Source organism: Cucumis melo, chromosome 6 (assembly GCF_025177605.1).
Source record: "Cucumis melo cultivar AY chromosome 6, USDA_Cmelo_AY_1.0, whole genome shotgun sequence".
In the NCBI taxonomy this organism is placed as follows: domain Eukaryota; kingdom Viridiplantae; phylum Streptophyta; class Magnoliopsida; order Cucurbitales; family Cucurbitaceae; genus Cucumis; species Cucumis melo.
The window spans coordinates 21,821,691-21,844,088 of NC_066862.1; the positions used below are offsets into that span (position 1 = coordinate 21,821,691).

At 38.4% G+C, this 22,398-nt stretch overlaps 1 long non-coding RNA gene across 1 annotated transcript; it reads left to right on the top strand.

Annotated features, from left to right (window-relative positions):
- The first annotated feature begins 20,696 nt into the window (after positions 1-20,696).
- On the top strand, positions 20,697-21,494 carry LOC107991061 (uncharacterized). The gene is made up of 4 exons (XR_001762930.2): positions 20,697-20,841; positions 20,941-21,018; positions 21,096-21,156; positions 21,357-21,494. It is a non-coding gene; the product is annotated as an uncharacterized LOC107991061 (long non-coding RNA).
- The last annotated feature ends 904 nt before the right edge of the window (positions 21,495-22,398 follow it).

Here is a 22,398-nt window from a genome sequence, read left to right on the forward strand (position 1 = left end):
GATAACTGTTATTATAAGCAAATTCCATCAAATGTAAGTGGGAGTCCCAGCTACCTGGAAATTCCAATGCACACGCTCGCAACATATCCTCTAAAACTTGGTTCAGACGCTCAGTCTGACCGTCAGTCTGTGGATGGAAAGCCGTACTAAAGTCCAATCTCGTGCCCATAGCAGTCTGCAAACCCTTCCAAAATTTGGAAGTGAAACGGGCATCTCTGTCAGAAACAATCGACACTGGCACTCCGTGTAATCTCACTATCTCAGACATGTACAACTGTGCCCACTTACTAGCAGTATAGGTGGATTTACCCGGAACGAAGTGCGCTGATTTAGTAAGTCTGTCCACCACAACCCAAATCACTGTAAATCCCCTCAGAGTTCTCGGTAGCCCTGTAATGAAATCCATGGACACGTTCTCCCACTTCCATTCCGGTATGCTCAAAGGTTGTAATAAACCCGCTGGTTTCTGCCTTGGTGCCTTAACCTGCTGGCACACCAAGCATTTACTAACAAATTCTGCTACTTCCCTTTTCATGTTACGCCACCAATAAACCCGCTTTAAGTCCTGATACATCTTCGTACTACCTGGGTGCATGGAAAATGGGGAACTGTGCGCCTCAGATAATAATTCTGTCTTAACCGCACTATCTGACGGGACACAGAGGCGCCTCTCAAACAACAGTCCACCATCAGAGGATAACGAGAACTCAGCCGTTTGCCCTGCCTCTGCTAGGCCACGTTTCTCAACCAGATAAGGATCGTTACTCTGAGCATCAATGATCTTCTGCCTCAAAGTCGGCTGTACCGTCAACTGGGCTAACTGCATAGTAACTGCACCCACTGACACTGCAATCTCAGCCCGCTCAAGATCCCAATGCAATGGGGCCTGTCGGGTAATAAGTGCTGCCGAATGTGATACCTTTCTACTAAGAGCATCAGCTACCACATTCGCCTTGCCTGGATGATACAGTATCTCACAATCGTAATCCTTCACTAACTCAAGCCATCTCCGCTGTCTCATATTCAATTCTTTCTGAGTAAAGAAGTACTTCAGGCTCTTATGGTCCGTGAAGATCTGTATCTTTTTGCCATATAAGTAATGCCTCCATATTTTCAAAGCAAAAACCACTGCTGCCAACTCTAGATCATGTGTAGGGTAGTTCTGCTCATGACTCTTCAACTGACGAGACGCATAAGCGACCACCTTACCCTGCTGCATCAAAACACAACCCAGACCCTTCTTGGAAGCATCACTATAAATCACGAAACTGCCAGAACCATCAGGTACAGTAAGAACCGGCGCGGTAACTAGCTTCTGTTTAAGTGTCTGGAAACTGTCCTCACATGCCTTGCTCCAAACAAAAGGAGCTCCCTTTCTGGTCAACTGAGTAAGAGGAGTAGCTATACGGGAAAAGTTCTCCACAAACCGTCGATAATAGCCTGCTAAACCCAGAAAGCTACGAACCTCACTGACTGTGGAAGGTCGGGTCCAACCGGTGACTGCCTCTATCTTAGCTGGATCCACAGAGACTCCATCCTTAGAAACCACGTGGCCCAGAAAGGACACCTGCTTCAGCCAGAACTCGCATTTCGAGAACTTTGCATACAACTTATTATCCCGAAGTGTTTGCAAAACCATACGTAAATGCTCCTCGTGTTCGGCCTCCGTCTTGGAGTATATCAAGATATCGTCGATAAACACAATCACAAAAGTATCTAGGAACTCCCTAAACACTCTGTTCATCAAGTCCATAAACACTGTCGGAGCATTCGTCAAACCAAAAGACATCACAATAAACTCGTAGTGTCCATATCTGGAACGAAATGCTGTCTTCGGTACATCCTCATCCTTAATTCTCAGCTGGTGGTATCCCGACCGAAGATCAATCTTAGAGAACACTGTGGCTCCCTGTAACTGGTCAAATAGATCGTCAATCCTGGGCAAGGGATATCTGTTCTTTACGGTTACTTTGTTCAACTCGCTATAGTCAATGCACAGACGCATCGATCCGTCCTTCTTCTTAACGAATAAGACTGGCGCACCCCAAGGTGACACGCTCGGTCGAATGAATCCCTTATCAAGCAATTTCTGTAACTGTACCTTCAGTTCTTTCAGTTCTGCGGGGGCCATTCTGTAAGGGGCTCTGGATATAGGGACCGTGCCCGGCTCCAACTCTATGGCAAACTCAACCTCTCTGTGCGGAGGTAACCCTGGAAGTTCCTCAGGAAAAACGTCCGGATAGTCCCTCACTACTGGTTCTGATGACAGGGATACATCGGCCTCTCTAGTATCCACCACGCTCGCTAAGATACCCCAAGTACCCTGATTGAGCAGTTTACTGGCCCTGATGGCTGAGATTACCTGAGGCAACGACTTTGACCCTCCTCCCTTAAATTTAAAACTGGCCATCGAGGGAGGGTTAAACGTTACCTCCTTACGTGAACAATCTATGCTGGCGTGGTTAGCGGCCAACCAATCCATACCCAGGATTACATCAAAGTCCAGCATATCCAGAACTATCAGTGTTACTTCAATCACATGGCCTGCTATCTCAATCTGACATGCCTTCACCTTTTCCTTCGACAACATACATTCCCCGGAAGGAGTAGATACTGACAGAACATGGTGTAAGGGCTCTACCTCTAAGCGGGCATGCGACACGAATGCGGAAGAGATAAAAGAATGTGACGAACCCGAATCAAATAAAACTAAGGCGAAATGCCCCAACACTGGGAGCGTACCTGTCACTACTGTGCCTGCCTTCTCGGCCTCAGTCCTGTTGGTAGCAAAGACTCTACCCTGATGTGGAGCACCTGCTCCCTGATTCTGCGCGATCCCCATGAGTCTCAACGGGCATCTATCAGCTGTATGACCCTCTTGCCTGCACTTAAAGCAGGTCCTGGTCCCGAATAAGCAACGGCCCAGATGGTGCTTCCCACAAGTGGTACACAACGGCTTTCCTCTGGCAGCCTCCCCTGCCTCAAAAGGTTTCTGCTGGAAGCTGCGAAACTCACCACCTGGTCTAAAATTCCGCTGTGGCACTGGAACAGGCTGCTGCTCAGCCTTCCTCTTCTGTCCCGACGTCGAACCTCTACCAGCGGTTTTAGACGAGTTAGCCCTCTCCTGTAAACTGAGATCCACTGCCAGGCGCAGTGCATCGGCATGAGTAGCGGGTCTGAAAGCTCGGACCAAACCCTGAATGTCCAGTCGGAGGCCTCTAACAAACTTATCAGCTCTGGCCGCCTCGGTCGCTATCATCTCGGGAGCGAAGCGGGATAACATGTCAAACTCCGCATCATACTGCTCCACTGTCATGTCACCCTGCTCTAAGTTCAGAAACTCCTGCCGCTTGGCATCTCTCAAACTGGCGGAGAAGAATTTCGCATAGAAACTCTCCTTGAACTGCTGCCACGTGATCTGACTCACATCACCACCTAGCATCCTCTCTGTAGTCTCCCACCATGCAGTACCTCTGTCAGTCAACATAAAAACAGCACACTGAACCTTCTGATCCTCAGGGCATTTCATGTAACGGAATATGGTTTCCAAGGACGATAACCACATCTGAGCCCTGGTGGGGTCCTCCAAAGACCCATCGAACGTCGTGGGATTATACTTCCTGAAATCCCTCAGATGTTTAGCCTCTGCCGACAACTGATCCGGCACAAACTGGGGCGCAACTGGTACCGGAGCCGGAGCTGGAGCAGGAACTGGTGCTGGAGCTGGCGCTGGAGCTGGCGCCGGAGTTGGCGAGGCAGGCTTCTGCTGCTCCCGCATCTGCATAATCATATCTCTAAACCTCTGCTCCATGGCGGCTAGGTCCGCATGAGTAACTGGCGCAGCCGGGTCAGGGGCTTGGGCTACAGGCTGCACCTCAGGCTGAACGCGTCCTGCTCCCCTTCCTCGGCCTCCTCGGCCACCCCTACGTGCACCTCTCCTTGGTGGCATTTTCCTAACAACCACCAAACAATTCCTTTAGTCATAAATGGTAATTGAATTTGCAGTTTAACTTAGGTAAGGTAATGCATGTAGAGTTATACATATACTTTCATGAGAGCGTACCTGACGAGCGGCAAGGATCGTTTCAGCCATAAGGACACAAAACACAGACTCACATTATAAGTCAGTCTACAGAACCTAAAACTTAGGCTCTGATACCAACTGTAACGACCCAACTTTTCCGGACTAAGCTGAGGTCACTACCAAATACCAAAACTCGACCATTCAACATAAAATTTTAAAACAGACCAGTTACGATTCATTAAAACATTAGAAACCTTACAAAAGACAGTTTCGGGCCCTATTTTAAATAAATCAAGAAAGTCACAAAATAAAAATAAAAATATCAAGGCACCAGTTCAAAATCACAAGTCAAAATATTCAGACAAAATACATAGCGGAAGCAATAAGAAAACCAGACGCGTCCATATGGCCTTCACGCATCCTTCCTGCCTCTCGTCGGTCTGCCCCTCGCTGTGCCCCTACCTGAAAAGTTAAAGAAGAGAAAGGATGAGTATAAACATACCCAGTAAGGGACCCACTACTGGGCCCGTTAGGGGACAACAGTTAACTTCCTATTCGGGGGTACCCTACATATCAATCTAGTGCTCCCGAAGGATGCACATATCAGTCTAGTGCTCCCGAAGGATGCACATATCAGTCTAGTGCTCCCGAAGGATGCACATATCAGTCTAGTGCCCCCGAAGGATGCACATATCAGTCTAGTGCTTCCGAAGGACGCACATATCAGTCTAGTGCTCCCGAAGGACGCACATATCAGTCTAGTGCTCCCGAAGGACGCACATATCAGTCTAGTGCTCCCGAAGGATGCACATATCAGTCTTGTGCTCCCGAAGGATGCACATATCAGTCTAGTGCTCCCGAAGGATGCACATATCCGTAAGGCACACTACCCCATAGATGAAGCTAACCGTTACCCCTCAGTCCAAACTAAACTTTCTACATCAATCACATCCCAACGGCATTCATATCACAGTCCCGCCATAGGCTTTATCAGTCAGATAGTATAAGTTTAAACATCTACACCCTCAGTTGCTATATGCATTACCGATTCGCACACCAATAGGGAAAACCCTAAGTCCAATCGACTAACCAACCAAAACCGGACTCACTGTTCTTCCTCGTCCAAACTCCATGAACCACATACAGACCAGTGTTTTACTACATACTGAACCGTAACTTTAAGGTCTATCAACATAAAATCTCAATCCACAAATAGCAGTCACAGTATAATTTTCATCAGACAAAATATAATATCAGTACTTAACAGTCAACACGCATACAGATATTCAGTACAGTCACTAACGTGTAATCCCCTGTGGATTACTACGGTTTTAGCCTGGACTCGGTGTCCAGTAGTAGGAAAACCCTTACCTGAAACTCGGTTATGCCCCTCGATCGAAATCCACGCTCGACAGATCTACCTAACGAAACACGAAAGTTTTAGTTGATGACTTTAGTAGCAGTTGTTTTAAAAAGGTTATCCGTTGACTTACCCAAGGAAAGGAAGCTATCTCCAACCAGGTCTGCCGCGGAACCCGAGAACTTAAGCGTCAACTCTGTACTACCTTCAAGGGAGAAAAGTAGGGCCATATCTTAATCCAACATTCAAACTCGAATCGGACGAGGTAACATTAGGGAATTCATCAGAACAATCCTTACCGAAGACTCACCGTGACCCGGAGCGGAGGAAGGAAGGCTTAGGTGGCTTGGTGAAACAAGGAGCTCGGCTCGGCTTGAAGGCGCTCGGCTCGGCTCGGCTCGGCTCCACCTCGGCTCGGCTCGGCTTGGTCTCGGCTCGGCTCGGCTTGTGGCTCGGCTCGGCTTGGCCTCGGCTCGCGGATCGGCTCGCGGCTCGGCTTACTCGGCTCGCGGCTCGGCTTACTCGGCTCGCGGCTCGCTCGGCTTAGGGCTCGGCTCGGACAAGGATGGCGGCTCGGGTACGGCTCGCGGCTCGGGTACGGCTCACTCTGCTCGGCTTACTCAACTCGACTCACCCGGATTTGTGTGGCTCGGACTGGAAACGGGTTCGGGTCGGGTCAGCTTGGAACCGGGTCGGGTTGGGCGAAACGGGCAGCACGGTTCTGAGGCTTCTTTCTTCCGGCGAACGACGGCGGCGGTGATTTGCGAACGACACACGAGGGATGCGGGTGGCTGCTTCGTGGAGCGGCGACGAGCGGCGGTGGCGTTGGCTGGGATTCGACGGACGACGACGAAGAGACGGGTTGCGGCTTGCGGATGGTGGCTGCGGCGAACGTCCGGCGAGGCTACGCACACCGACGGAGATGGAGATAGGGGCAGAGGACGGAGACGGAGAGGATGGTGATGGTGGCGGAGACAAGAAGAGAACGCCGGAGAAGGAGAAAACGACAGGGGCTGGCGGCGCGGTGGAGAAGAAGAAAACGGAACGAATGAGGGGGGAACGGCGCGCGTAGGGTTTCTTCCTCTCCCTTTTTTTTTAAAAAATATATATATATATATATTTATATATTAAATTAAGAAATTAATAATAATAATAATAAAATAAAAATAAAATAATAATAATAATAATAATAATAAAGTAATAATAATAATATATTAATAATATTAATATTAAATAAATAATAAATTAATATTATGTAATAATAATGTTATTGTTATTAATTAATAATATTACTATAATATTAAATAATAATAATAATTATAATATTAATATTATAACACATAAAATAATTATTAATAATAATAATATAATAATATTATATTATTATTATATCAACTTACACCAACATTTTAGAATTCCGAATAATTTGCATAAAACGAGAAAATTTTACCTTAAATTTTCGGAGCGTTACATGTTGCTTGAGGGCTTCTATAGAGGGACCTTTTACTGGTATCCTGCACATCCTTTTGCTGATGGAAGATGGATGTTTCCCGAGATTGTTGAGTTTCATTGCTATGATAAATACATGTAAGTTTGAAGTTTTTTATTTTTCTTGATTTGTAACTAATATAGTCAATCGTCATCTTCAGTTCTCTTATGATTTACTTAAATAGCTATAATGACTGTTGCTTTAGTTAATGTAGTTAATCGAGGAGTGAGTTTTTAGTCTCTTAATTTAATTTATTGATAATGAGAAATGGAAATATTTATGTTAACTCATGTTTTTAATTTTCTTAAAAAAAAAAAAGTTATGTTTGGTAACCAACCATTTGCTTTATTAATTAGTAATCAAATGTGAATATTTCTACTAGCAACTAGGTCATAACATTGTTACTTATCAATTCAACCATCTTGATGTCTTTTACAGGGAGCTATCATTAAACAAATGACTGCAATAAAAGAAATGGTTGCAAGTGAGTACAATTAGCCAGACCCTCATCTTTGTGACAAGATCTTGAAGATGGTCATTTGTGAAGCGTTCTAGTTTGCTATTAGTTGTAGTTTTAGTTATTGCTCTCTCAATATATTCTTTTTCTTTCTTTTTTATTTTTTTTTCAAAGGATAATCAGTGTATAATAATTAAGCTTCATAATTTCTTTGTGTTTGGAGCCAAGTTGTATGTACACATTATTAAGATTTCATTTTTGTATATGTACAAGTAAAAGATTTCATTTTTAACTATTTGGTGTCATACAAAATGGACAATAATGCAAGGATTTAATAAAAATAAATTTGAAAAAACGACATTAAAGATAACTTTAATGTCGGTTAAAAAAAATTAAAGACATCTTTAATGTCGGTGGAAAAACGACATTAAAGATGTATCATAAGTGACATTAAAGACATATTTAATGTCGGTTATCCACCGACATTAAAGATGAACCGACATTAAAGGCCTTCAATAACACCTTCAAAGATATCGGTTTATAACCGACATTGAAGGCCTAACCGACATTAAAGATGTCTTTAATGTCGGTTATAAACTGACATTGAAGTCCAACCGACATTAAAGCCTTTTAATAACGCTCGCAAAGATGTCGGTCGCCAAGTGACATTAAAGGCCTTTAATGTCGGTTGTTTAAAACCAGATTTCTTGTAGTGAAGATTCATTTTCTTCAAATTTGCAAGTAGTCGAAAAATTCGTGGACTATGGTATCGATCACGTCTACTTATGTGTCAGTTTGATTAGATTAGATTAGCAAGATTCAAAATAAAATACAAATAGGTAAGACACCCACATGAGAACCCACTTGACATTCAACATAAGAAATTGAAAACTCAATCCAAAGCACGATGTAAATAGCAACAAAAGTACAGTAGTGGAAGAAGTTAAAAATATAATGAGTTTGGTCGAAAACCATGATCAAATCTAAGGCGGAAAGAACAAGAAAGAATAAGAAAAGATAAAAAGAAGAAAAGGGTATAGTATGTGCCAGGCAGATTTAAGAAGAGCAACCATGAATGGTGGGAAGAAAAAGAACACTAGAAGAAGTATAGGCTTTAATGTCGCTTGGGAAAAATGGAAAAAGAACATTAATGTCGGTTTTGAAAAGGCGGACCTTTAATGTCGGTTTTCCACCGACATTAAAGACTAAGCTTTAATGTCGGTTTTAAAACGACATTAAAGGTCCGCCATTTTGAAAACCGACATTAAAGGTTCATTTAAATTTTAATTTTAATATTTTTATTTTGTGAAAAAATTAGACACTTTAATGTTGGTTTTCCACCGACATTAAAGGTCCATTTAATTTTTTTTTAATAATTTTTTTTGTGAAAAAATAACATTCTCTCTCTTACCTTACCCTTTTCGACCGTCTGCTATACTCAACGCGATTTCTCCAAATGTATTCGACCATCTCCCTCAGACGAACGACTCCTCTCCATTTCTTCTCCGATCGACGCCACCATTTTTATCGCCGCCATCATTTTTATCGCCGCCACCATTTCTATCGTCGCCACCATTGTTGTTCTGTTCGCCCACCCTTGGAATCAAATTCGGCCGCATTTCTCTCCTTCTAAAGAAACTCGTCCGCTCGTCCGCGTCTTCCTCTCACATTCTCATTCTCTCTCTCACATTCACAGCAACGACGGTAAAATTTCCATCTTCTTTCAAGTGGTCGCGATTTTTTTAATATGGGGTTTTTAGCATGTTTTTTTATTTCGATTTAGATTGCTGTAAATAAGGATGAAATGGCTGGAGTTGCAAATAAGGATGAAATGGCTGTAAATAAGGATGAAATGGCTTGATTTCGATTTTTTTCATGTTTTTTGATTTCGATTTAGATTGCTGTAAATAAGGATGAAATGGTTGGAGTTGCAAATAAGGATGAAATGGCTGTAAATATGGATGAAATGGCTTGATTTCGATTTTTTTCATGTTTTTTGATTTCGATTTAGTACAAGCTTCTTGTATTTTGTAGATGAGGTGTAGTGACAGGTAGACAACCAGGTTAGAGAAGTTGTGCTATGTTAAAATCTTAGCCAAACTGGAAGTTCTTACTTTCTACTGGGTTCATAGAAAGGAATAAAAAAACTATTCTCTTTAGAATTAGCTTAACTTAGGCGGGAAAATGAATGGAGAAAATAAAGCTATAACACTGCTGTAGTTGCAAGAAGTTCTTATAAAATCGGCAATAAAGTAGGAATGTAGAGACACATAATACCCTTTAGCATATCTGAAAAAGTTTGTCTTACTTCATACCTTTGAAATTGGATGGGATGGTCAAGGTGTTCATAAAAATCTCATTTCTAAAAAGGAATTTAATCGGATAATTATTTAAGCTCGATCAAATGATCCTTTAGATCAGTATTTTTTAGTGCAGCAAATGCATATTAACATGAAAGTCAAGCTTAACTTGAGACTTAGAAAGTGTATTCTTGTAAGAATAAACAAAAGGAGTGAAGGGACACAAACTATATGGTCACTAGAACCGATTGGAGACTTGCGTATAACCAACAATGATTTTTCTTTTGATAAAGCAACTAGTCTGGTTATTTCTGGTGAGCTGGTGCGTTCTAGCTTGGTAAATTAGTTATGCAATAGAAGTAACAAAGTCAAGAGGATTTACATCAGTGTAATTGATCTTCAAAAATTTTGTAATAGTGGAGGTGTAGATCTAATTGCACTGTGGATGCAGACCATATGCAGCTGAACCACTTAAATCCTTGTTCTTATTCACTCTGCTCTTGATTGTGTATTGTCTTTCTTGATTTCAGAACATAGTGTAACAAGTTAATGCAAACTTTTGACATGCCATTACGTATTATTTGAAATTTTTCATGTATGCTCAACGTTAATTTCAGATATATCTTTTGTTATTATTTTTTGTCTTTTCATTTTACATGATTATAGTTTGAAACCTGATTGGAATACAGAGAATAAAGTTTAGGGTTATATAGAACTTGTTAGTTTTTGGAATATGGATTCAGTTTAAGTTTACTTAATTTCGTTGTTTTGTTGATTTTTTTTTAGATTAAACTGCATCTTATATAATATGGATAAGTCGTGGATGCAAAAGAATAGAACGTCATCTGAGTATGCTTATGGGGTTGAGATGTTTATTAAAAATGGGTTGAAACATTCAAAGACGTCGAATGTCATGGCCTGTCCTTGTTTAAAGTGTGTGAATGCAAAAACTTTATATGTGAATACAATTAGAGATCACTTGTTTTTTAACGGCATCGATCAGAGTTATCAAGAATGGATTTTTCATGGTGAATCACTACCAACAAAGAGAAACAATGAAAGTGTCTTTAGTAGTGTAAAAGAAGAAATTGACGAGGATGATGTTGATGACACAATTGGAATGTTTGAGGCTGCACATAATTATTTTAATGACAAGTCAGAAAATTTTGAGGAAGTAGTAGATGATGCCAAGAAACCATTATATCCTAATTGTACGAATTTTACCAAAATATCTACGTTGATAAAGTTATATAATTTGAAAGCTAAATTTGGATGAAGTGATAAGAGTTTCACTGAGTTATTACAATTAATTTCTGACATCTTACCTACTCCCAACGAATGCCCTACTTCTACTTATGAAGCAAAAAAATTTTTGTGTACTCTTGGAATGAAGTACGAGAAGATTCATGCCTGTAGGAATGATTGTTGCTTGTTTAGGAAAGAACTGTCTGATGCAAATGTATGCCCCTCTTGTGGTATGTCAAGATGGAAGATTCCTAAAAACTCAAAGAAGGAGGTTAAGAATGTTCCAGTGAAAGTCATGTGGTATTTCTCCCCAATTCCAAGATTTGAAAGAATGTTTCGAAGCAAAGAAACATCAAAATTATTGACGTGGCATGGTAGAAAAAGAGAAGTGAATGATCTATTACAACATCCAAAAGATGCATTATCATGGAAAAAAATAGACAATTTATGGCCAGAGTTTGGGTCAGAACCTAGAAATCTACGTCTTGCTCTTTCCACAGATGGGGTAAATCCGCATGGAGATCTTAGCAGTAGATATAGTTGTTGGCCAGTTATGTTAGTGACATACAACTTACCTCCATGGTTGTGTATGAAGCGAAAATTTTTGATGTTGACCGCACTAATATCTGGTCCCAAACCACCGGGAAATGAAATAGATGTTTATTTAGCTCCGTTAGTTGATGATTTGAAAATACTTTGGCATGATGGGGTGGAATGTTACGATGCATATCAAGATCAATGTTTCAGGCTAAAAGCTATTTTATTATGGACCATTAATGATTTTCCTGCATATGGTAACTTGTGTGGTTGTACAGTCAAAGGATATCATGGATGTCCAATTTGTGGGGAGAAAACTTCATCAATTTATTTGCCAAAAGGAAGGAAGATGGCATATATTGGGCATCGCAAGTTTCTACCATGTCATCATCCATATAGGAAACAAAAGAAAGTTTTCAATGGTGCACAAGAATTAGAATTGGCTCCAGAACCATTGAGTGGGGAAGAAATTTTCATACAAACAAGTAAGTACAAACACTCATTTGGTAAGAGAACTATGAACGAAAAGAACAGTGAAATGAGTTCTTCAGGAACTTATTGGAAGAAAAAATCTATTTTTTTTGAATTAGAATATTAGAAGTTTCTTGATGTGTGACATTGTTTAGACGTGATGCACATTGAAAAGAATGTCTTTGCAAATCTCATTGGCACATTGCTTGATATTCCCGGTAAAACCAAAGATGGAGTAAAAAGTCGATTAGATTTGGTTGAATTGAACATTAGATCAGAGCTAGCCCCTCAAGTAGGGGAGAAAAAGATCTTTTTACCCCCGGTATGTTATACATTATCTCGAGCAGAGAAGTTGAGTTTTTGTAAGACACTATCTGAATTGAAAGTACCAGAAGGCTATTCATCGAACATTCAAAGTTTAGTGTCACTCACAGATTTGAAACTGTATGGACTTAAGTCGCATGACCATCACGTTCTTATGCAACAATTGCTACCTGTGGCAATTCATGGTATTCTACCGAAACATGTAAGACTTGCAATTATTCGGTTATGCTTCTTCTTTAATGCTATATGTAAGAAGACAATTGATACATCACAATTGAAAGGAATGCAAGAAGATGTAGTTGTCACTTTATGTCTATTGGAGAAGTATTTTCCACCATCATTTTTCACTATAATGGTACACCTTGTAGTGCATCTCGTAAGAGAAATTGAGTTTTGTGGACCTGTTCATCTAAGGTAGATGTATCCTTTTGAACGATATATGAAAGTCCTAAAAACTTACATGCGAAATAGAAATCTACTAGAAGGATGTACGGTAGAAAATTATATTGTTGAAGAGGCTATAGAGTTTTGTTCTGAATTTATTGCTGAAGTTAGGTCTATTGGACTTAACTCATCTGTAATAAAAAAGAATTCAAACATGGATAGAGCATTATCAGCTTTTTCTTTTATCAGACCGAGTAAGGAGCAGTTAGATCAAGCTCATCTTTATGTCATTCAGAATGTAAATGATGTTCTACCATACGTCGAGTACGTGCTAAATCCTATCTATTCTCATTCTATATAAGTTGTTTATGTAATTACTTAATAACTTGTTATTTACGACAGACAACATATGGAGAGTTTGCATAAGCTTAACTCTGGTAAAGCTCGAAGTAAAAAGTGGATTCAAGAAGAGCATAATCGCTCATTCAGTCGCTGGCTGTCCACACGAGTAATCACTACAATCATACTCTTTTATGTTTGTTTTTGATCTAACTAAATCCAATATATTGTGTAGGTTGCACTTGCTCTCGAAGTACCTAAAAATTCTATCACGCCTTCTTTAAGATGGATAGCTCACGGACCTTCTCCAGATGTGGCCACTTATTATGGTTACATAATTAATGGTTATTACTATCACACAAAAAGGCGTGATGATATTAGGAGAGTTCAAAATAGTGGAGTTAGTATAACCGCTACTACGATGCAAGTCTCTAGTTCTAAGGATAAAAACCCTGCCATGTCAGATATGACGTTTTATGGTGTAATACGAGAGGGAGATTGATTACCATCAATTATATTTTATTTTATTTAAGTGTGATTGGGTTGATAATAGAAGTGGAGTCAAAGTGGACGAGCTTGGGTTTACCATCGTTGATCTCAAACGTATTGGACATAAATTATACTCATATATTTTAGCCACTGAAGCAAAACAAGTATTCTATGTCCAAGATTCTGCAAATCCTGAATGGTCGGTGGTTTTAACATCTCCACAAAGAACTATTGAAGAAGATTTCTTTGAAGATGAAATAGGAGATATGCTTCAAGAGTGTGGTTACGAAACCATTAAAAGGATGCCCAATGTTGATACACCTAATGAGACTGATGATACAAATTCAACTTATATTAGACATGATTGTGAGGGTAGATGGGTAGAGAAGGGTATGTCATTACTTTGCTTTATAATGTATTTAATTTTAGAGTTCGTAATATAATTGATATGCTTATGGTATCTTATTACTTTGCTTTATAATGTATTTATGTTTAAAGTTCGTAATATAACTGCTATATTTATGGTATGTCATTACTTTTCTTTATAATGTATTTATGTTTAAGTTCGTAACATAAGTGTTATGCTTATGTATGTTGACTTTGCTTATTAATGTATTTCCGTTTTTTGCAGATTGATAGATGGAGGATAGCAGTGAAGATGAAAGAGAAATGCTTCCAGAAGTAAGAAAGAAATCATTTGTTCCACGTGGGCCAACTACTATGTCTGAGTTGGCCTTAGTGAGAAATTCTGAGCAAAAGTTGTCCATTCAATTTAATGATCACGGACAACCTGTTGGAGCCACGTCTAAGAAAATGCAAAGTTACATTGGTGTGTGCGTTCGACAACAGATTCCTATCACATACAACTCTTGGAAAGAAGTTCCGAATGAGCTAAAAGATAAAATCTATGATTGTATATCGGTATGAGTTCTATTATTATGTTTTTCATATAATGTAGTTTGCTTTACACTCTAAGTTTAACTAAGCTTAACTAAGCTTTTTTTTTTTTTTTTTGTGTAGATGTCATTCGATTTACAACCCAATGCTAAACATTCTATACTTATGTCTGCATCAAGAAAGTTTCGAACGTTCAAGACCACGTTAACTCAGAAGTATATACTTCCGTCTAAGGATCAACCATCACTCTTGCAGTTTCCTCCCAAAATCTATTCTCATATAAATCAAGAAGATTGGGAATCGTTTGTGGATGCTAGACTAAGTGAAGAATGGGAGGTAAATAAGTTTAAATTTTCACTTTAATTTTGTTTTGATATCTACCTACAAACTAATACGTTGTACAGGATTATAGTCGTATTCAAAGGGAAAGAAGGTCAAAATGCGTATACAATCACCACATGTCACGTAAGGGATATGCTAATCTTGCCGATGAACTAGTGAGTATTTCTAATTAAATTGAAAAATTTATCTTAATATGTTGTTGTTAATTAAATATCTATCTTTTGTTGTAGAAAATAACGCATGATGTTTCCTATCATTCAACTCTTTGGAAAGAAGCACGGAAAGGAAAAATAATGATTATTTTGATTATGCTACTCGAGATTGTGCCTCTCGGATTGTAAGTATACTTATGATTACAAAATATAACCTTTTGTTAACCTAACTGATGATGAATTGTTTTATACTTGTATTGTTTTATAGGATGAATTAGTTGCAACAAATGAAAATGAGGACATCTTGACTGACGCAATGGGTTCCAAGGAGCACGGTGGACGTGTAAGAGGCGTGGGTGCTTTCGTCTCTCAATCACAATATTTCAACACAGTAAAAGGGAAGGAAAAAATGTGTCATAAAGAAAAGGATGACTCGAGATGCAAAAGTGACAAGAAGAGAAGTAATCACTCGAGGTCATCCATTGGAAGTATTAATATAGATCTTGATGCCGATGAGGACACACCTACCAACAAAGGAGTGGAGGTAATTGACTTTGTTGTCACTTTTAGTTTTTTAACGATATAGGATCAATTGTTCTTAAATATGCTTTTAATATTTGTAAAGGGAACACCATGCCAATTGTCTATAGGATCCATTAATAATATTGTTGCAGTAGCCACGATAGTTGAGGATAACATTGGATGTCCCAATGTTAAAGTTCTAGTAGACGTGGTTACGGGAGAAAATTTGACTATACCCAATCCAGTGAAAGGAAAGATAGAGACTTTAAATCAAGCATTGGGTAACATTATAGAATGGCCTCGTCGGCTTGTTTCTACGATCAATGACAAACAAGTGTGTATCTTTTTTTACTATTTAATTTTTGATTTTATTTGTATATGTATTTTGAATTTATAACCTTGGTTGTGATAGGAGCATTCAACTAGGAAGGATGTCGTATACCCTTCAAATTATACTGACGTTAACGGGATTATTAAGCTTTTAAATAGACATGCCATGAACAACATGGAGGATGTAGACATGATTCGCATCCCAATGAACGAGCTAATATTTGGAAGTGACAAATTTGTTTATTTAGCTCGTGAAGATTTGTTGCATTACTGCGGCATGGTTGAAATCGGCTATATGTGTATACTAGCGTATATTACGTAAGTAGACAACTTATACTCATCTTTATCTCCAATACCACTTTTGTTAGCAGATTTGTGTAAGTAGTTGCTTTTTGTAGTTAGGTTAGTAGTTGATTTTTGTAGTTAGGTTAGTAGTTGATTTTTGTAGTTAGGTTAGTAGTTGGTCGAGTTAAGTTTTTGTAGGGACGGGCAGTCCTATAGTTTTTTGAAGGGCAGGTGGTCCCGTACTAATTGTTGTTTGTTAGATAGTTTGTACTTATACTTTAGTTAGTGAAGGAACTTTCTATTGTGTTTATAAATCACGATCTTATATATTATCTTTATATTTTTTAGTTTTCACTTACAGTTGTTGGTTGTTTATTTAAATATGTGATTAGGAGTTGGATGATTTTATTTGTTGTAATACTATGTAGAAGGGTGGAAAGGTGTGCTGATATTTTAGGTGTTAGATGATCGTATTTGCTGTAGTACTATATGGAAGTGTGGAAAAGTGTGCTTCTATTTTAGTGTTGGATCTTATGCATTGTAGGTGTTTATTATTGGTTTGCCATGGATGGCAGGATGTGTTGTTTGATATGTGTGATTATATATATAAGTGGATATATTGGAGGATTTGGAGTAGTTGGACTTATAGTGTTGAATATAGTTGTGTTTATTGATATGTGATTATATGTAAGTGTTGGATAATGTGTATTTGTTGTAGTTCTATATGGAAGTGTATGCTGGAATTTTAGGTATTATTGTGTGCATTGCTGGAATTTTAGGTATTATTGTGTGCATTGAGTAGTAGGCATTATAGCCAGTGTGCAAGCCATTTTTGTATTTTTTACAATATACGATGACGAACATTTCCGGACGTAATTCGACTCAAATAATATCGGTTTTGCCGTCATAAAAACTATTATAAATACGACATGAAATGTATCTTTAACGTGGGTATAAAAACGACATTAAATGTGTCTTTAATGTCGGTGGAAAAACGACATTAAAGATGTGTCATAAACGACATTAAAGACATCTTTAATGTCGGTTTAAAAACGACATTAAAGACAGCTTTAATGTCGGTTATAAACCGACATTAAAGATGAACCAACATTAAAGACCTTCAATAACACCTTCAAAGATGTCGGTTTATAACCGACATAGAAGGTCTTTAATGTCGGTTATAAACCGACATTAAAGGCCTTTAATAGTGCTTACAAAGATGTCGGTCGTCGAGTAACATTAAAGGCCTTTAATGTCGGTTTTAAAACGACATTAAATGCCAGATTTCTTGTAGTGGAAGAAAAATGGAAATTCAAGAAGCATAGCCATAAATACTGACCAATATTATGCTTGGCTAAATTTATCTTTAAACAATGAAGAGATCAAAGCTACTGTTATCTCATGAATCTTCAACATTGCTAATTTGTTTATTCCAGCAAAAATGCAAGCCGAAACTATGCAGATTCAATTTGATTGGCGACGACGGTATGGATGTTAGCCTCTATAAACCTCACAAGTTCATACAGCTTCCTTCCGGCTATTTTCATCCATCTATAAGTTTTATTGCTTGAAATTTAATGAGTGATGTACTGCAGGTGATAGTGAAGGAAAAGTGAGCTCTGATGTACATTCTTTGGGGGAAATTCTGCTAGGACTTATAGCCAAAAGAGATGTTGAGCCTTAGAGTTTGGGAAAACAAAATCATTAAGAAGTCCTAAACAACTTAGTGAGCATTTGGGCAAAGAATGAATATAAACCAAATGTTTCACTTGCCCATGAAAGCTTACAAAAAGACTAGGGTTACAGCACGAAAGAGGGGATCAAACTCACGGAGCTGGCAATGCACAGTATAAAATTCTTTCCAAGAAATCGTCCGAGCATAAAGCAAATTCTTCAGCATCTCGAAGCATTGCAAGTTACTCAACATCTTTCTAATGTCAAACCTAGAAAAAAGGAAAGAAAACTTTCTAACAGCTCCATGGGAATGTAAGATTATCATCTTAACGAGTCAAGTATTTATATAGCAGTTGAAGATCCATAGGGAGGAGCTATCATCGCGAGAAGAACCAAATGGAGTTGGGTATATTACAGTTAATTTATCTCTTGGATTATTGTAAAACCTTTATCAACAATGTCATTTACATTTTTATTATCAATATAAAAATCGTTCTAAACATATGTTCGTTATGTTGAATCATGTATTTACTTTTTTTTTTCAGGAGAAATATATGATAGAAACATATGTGTTGCAAATTGAAAACTAACGACACCAAACAAGTGTCGACGAGCTTATTTAAATAGAAACAGTATCATCAAATCGAATTTCTTGACAAGAATTATGTGTAATAAAACGTTTAAACATGACAATAAATTGATGTCGAGTTATAGATAAAGGTGACACATTTAAAACGTTAATATATGAGTATTAATGACAATATATTCATGTCGAGTAATAGATAATGGTGACACATTTAAATCGTCAATATAAGGGTATTAATGACAATATGTTGATGTCAAGATATAGATAACGGTGACACATTTAAAGTGTCAATATAAGGGTACTAATGAAAATATATTAATGTCGAGTGATAAATAACGATGAAAAATTTAAAGCGTCAATATAAGGGTACTAATGACAATATATCCGTGTCGAGTGATAGATAACGGTGATACATTTAAAGCTTCAATGTAAGGGTATTGGTGACAATATATTGGTGTCGAGTTATAAATAATAGTGACATATTTATTGCGTCAAGGTAAAGGTATTATTGACAGAATTTTGATGTCATTTAAGCATACTTAACGACACATTTTTCGAAGTGTCGTTAAATAGTCTTTCTTGACAGGAGCTTCAATGGCGCAAAAATTGTGTTGTTCAAACTCTTTATGACGTAAATTTTGCGTCATTAAAACCCAAATTTCTAGTAGACGCATGGTAAGGATGTGAGGTCCATCACTTCTCGGTTTGTATCCCATTGCCAATGATGAGGTCAATAATTTCTTTTTTCTTATGTCAATTTTTTTCCTCATTTGTGATTTATGTCCTTTGTTGATATCGATGATGAGTTACTTAATTGATATTTTCTGCAAAAATCTCAATTTGGAAAATCTCAGTTTGTATCCTATCCTTCTTTGATCCGTCATATGGTTTTTTCTTTTTCATATTATGCATATGAACAATTCCAACTTATGTGATGCCCTTTGATCTGTTATTCATCTTAATTTTTTATGTGATTCACATTATCTGTTTGGTTGGGTAAATTGTTAAAAAAAAAATTCTGTGAAGGGAAGTGTTCCGTGCTCACAAAATTATGCCCTTCTTTGATTAGGGATGCTCTTTGATCTGTGATTGTTATTAAGCATATTCAGCCTGAATAATTCAAACTTAGGGATGCTCTTTGATTTGTGATCGTTAAACTTGTTTTGTGATCACAGAATTCTGTACTTATGTTTGTTGTTCTCATTATTTGTCCTATGTCAATTCTACTTTTGTTTAGGGATTGACTAGTATAATATCCCATATAATATTTAAATGTTGTCACACTCCATCCTTGACTGTCATATCTCTTCTTTTTAAGATTTTTGTAAGGTCTATTGTGTACTTCCTCAAGGCAAATGTTTAGGGTTATCCTTTGGTACTTTTTTCGTCAATATCATAAATTAATTTAACCCATCTATTATATATACTCCCATTTGAAGTAATATGCATTCATGCTCATCCCAGTTGTCAGTTACTTTTCTTTCTTTTATGTCTAGGTGGTTGTTGAACTTGGTGAGCTATTGTATTGTATCCATTTTTTTACTAATCCACTTTTTTATGAATTTTATCTGATTAACTTAATAAATTTATGTTTGACTATGTAACACCCAAGAATTTGGGATGAATTAGCTTCAATTATCTTAAGTGTAATTCTTGAAACTTTGGATGTGATTGAGGAAACTTGATTAATTATATTTTTGGTTGTGTAATTAATTAAGTTTTGAGAATAATATAATTATTTTATTTGGATAATAAAATTGGTAGAGATATTTGTTGAAGATAAAGATAATTGGGTTGAGGAGAGAGAAAATTGAATTATTTGGTTAAAGTTAATGGTGATATTCTTATTTGGAAAAAAAAGGAGTAAGAAGAGATTGATGTGTTGGTTGAGTTCGATTTTAAAAGAGGATTTGGTGAGATTTATTTGAGGAGAGAGAGGAGTTTTTGTTTGAAATAAAATAAGGAAAAAAGAAAGGGAAATTTTATTGGTATCCTATTGGTGTTTAAATAGGCATAGGGACCCGTGCACAAGACAAAAAAAAGGGAAAAAGAAGAAGAAACCCTAAAATTTCCTCCTTTTCCAACCGCCATCGCCGCCTTCCCGTTGCAAACTGCCGCGCCGCCGCCGTAGCCGAACTGTGCACAAGTGTCAGTCGTCGTCTCCGTCAACGGACCGTCGGCAGGCGAAATCCAAGCCGACCCGGGCCCTTCTCCGCAGATCGAAAACTCGACCCGCGCCCCTCTGCCTGGAAGCCGTCGCCGAGCAGCTGCATTCCGTCACAGCCCGTCGCTCACCGCTGTAAGAAAAGTCGTCGGCCGCGCAGGTCGCCGTCAAGCCCCAGCCGTCTCAGCCGCCGCCGGAACCCGGAAACTCGACCCGCGCCTCTATCACCGCGTGAATCCGACCAGACACGCGTCTCTCCTCCGCGACCTAAGTCGCGCCTACGCCATAGTCGAGTCGCCCTGCGCACGCGCGAGTCGCTTGTCCGAGCCGCCTTCTGCTTTCTAGCCGAGTCGCCCTGCACGCGCGCGAGCCACTTGTCCAAGCCGCCTTCTGCTTTCTAGCCAAGCCACCTAGCCGATTCGCCTGTCTGTGAGCCGCCAGTCTGCTTTCGGTCCTTTTCACCTAGTTTGGTAAGTTTGTTTGGGTTTTGGAATACCCAACTAAAAATTTGAAATTGTTGGATCTCAAATAATTTAATTTGAGGTTAAAATTAAATTATTTCTCTTAAGGAACATCTAGGACCAATTGATTTTTGGAGCATGGGATTTCTCCTGTTAAGGGCTCAAGCGTTGCAACCTCGACCTAAGGTAAGTTACTTCAACTGAATTTCTGGGGTCTCTGGTCGTTTGGTGACTAAGTTAAGAAAATTGATATTTCTAACCAGTAGGACTTCGCTACTGGGAAAGCGTGACTTTGCAGTTAGAACTCGTTGAGAAAATCTCCAGGTAAGAGATTCTACTACTACCTATGAGTAGAATTAAGAGATCGCATATATTCTTAGTTATGCACATTGATGACTAGACTGCATAACGGCATGGCAATTAATGATGATACGATATGACATGATGATATGACATGACATGATGATATAATTTGATATGATGCGACATGATGATGTGATGATGCTATGTTTCGTGTATGTTAGTTTATCCTATTAGAGTCGTACCTGTATAGGTGTCCTTCGAGATCACCACCTATTTAGGACTGCATAGTTCGACAGGACCGACAGTCTGGCATTGATATAGATATGATTCAAATGATTCGACGAGATCGCTCGCAGCCTGATTGTCTTAGTGTTTCTTCCGGGTACGCTACAGACCAGTTATCCTAGGTGTTCCTTTGGGTTCACCGAAGACCAGATTATGCCTAGGGGATCACATGTTGCACGTGTTCCGGAACGTACCAGTTCTTGGGTAACATTTTTAGGACTCTAATAGGAAGTTAACAGGCACCTAGTGGGACTAGTAGTGGGTCCCTTACTGAATATTTTATACCCACTTTTTCCATTTCATTTTTCAGGCAAAGGTAGAGGTAAGGGCAAGAGCAAGCTGGCGAGCGAGCAGAAATGACCATGGCGAGCCATAGGGAGCTTATGCTTCCGCTTCATGTCCTAGTTCAGACTTTTAACGCTTCATTTTAGTCTATTCTTTATTCGTTATTTTATTTCTTTAAAATTAGATAAGGCCCGAGTTAGGATTTTATTTTTTTTACTTATCTCTAATTGCATTTGTTTAGGCTTTTAAATAAAATTTTTTGAGGTTTTGTTTCATTTTTTCCAAACTTTACACATTTTATTTGTCTTTTAAAATTTGTAATGGCTTCGACTTAGTATAAGAAGTTGGGTCGTTACAGGCTAAGAACTTTTTGGTTCAATTTTTTTATCTGGTTTTTTTACCTAAGTAACTATGTAGGCAAATTGTAGGGATGTGTAAACTAATCTCAAACGCAATCCGATAAAGAAATGAGAAAATTATTTTGTGGAGATTATCCCTAAATTTATCAAATGAACATCCTAATTAACAAGATTTAATAAAATCAATTTAAGAAAAATGTGTATTTCATGTACTTACCAAAGAAAATAGTGAAAAAACTAGATGAAAGCTAAATTTATTAAATGAAGATCCTAATTAACAAGACTTAACAAAATCAATTTAAGAAAAATGTGTATTTCATGTACATTATATATG